The following is a 631-nucleotide window of genomic DNA, read 5'->3' as shown; positions in this document are numbered from 1 at the left end:
AAAAAGCCCATCCACTACCCTCTGTTTTTAAAGCTGCCTGCTGCTGTTTTGCAGAGGACCCGAACAGGGTGAAGGAGCTCTACAGGAAAGAGGCAAGACACATGCCTGTCAATTGGCGCCGCCATTGCTGGAGGCAAACTGAGCTGCACCACACTGCTAAGACCGAGGTCCTGGTGACTATTTACATAAGAAATATTTACCAGAGCCCAAGAACTTCATCCTGTGATGGGCACAGCCGGGAGCCCCTGAGGCGAGCAGGGCAGTAGGGATGCCTCATGCCACCCGGGCCCACGTAGAAGCAAGTGGTGGCGAAGGCGCAGCGTAACAGCGAGGGAGAGAGAGGAGCAAGCTTTCCGTTCTCCTTCTTCCCTCACTGTCGCAAGGCGAGCACCCCTCGGAGAGAGAGGCGAGCAGGGAACCCACGTCCCGCACGCAGCGGGTGAAGGCAGCTCTTGCCCACACCGCTGCCACCGCTAATGCGCATGCGCTCAGCTGCGGCGTATGCCGCCCCCCCCCGCGGCGCGGCGCCCAGCAGCTGGCCGTGACGTCATCCGAGAGCGCCGCGCCAGGACTCTAAGCGCCCGCTCGGGCTTCGCGCTGGTGGGAGGTGCCGGTGTTTGGCGGCGCGTGC

Source organism: Athene cunicularia (assembly GCF_003259725.1).
Source record: "Athene cunicularia isolate RWA chromosome 3 unlocalized genomic scaffold, athCun1 chr3_part1, whole genome shotgun sequence".
In the NCBI taxonomy this organism is placed as follows: domain Eukaryota; kingdom Metazoa; phylum Chordata; class Aves; order Strigiformes; family Strigidae; genus Athene; species Athene cunicularia.
Note: the sequence above shows the minus strand (reverse complement) of the source record.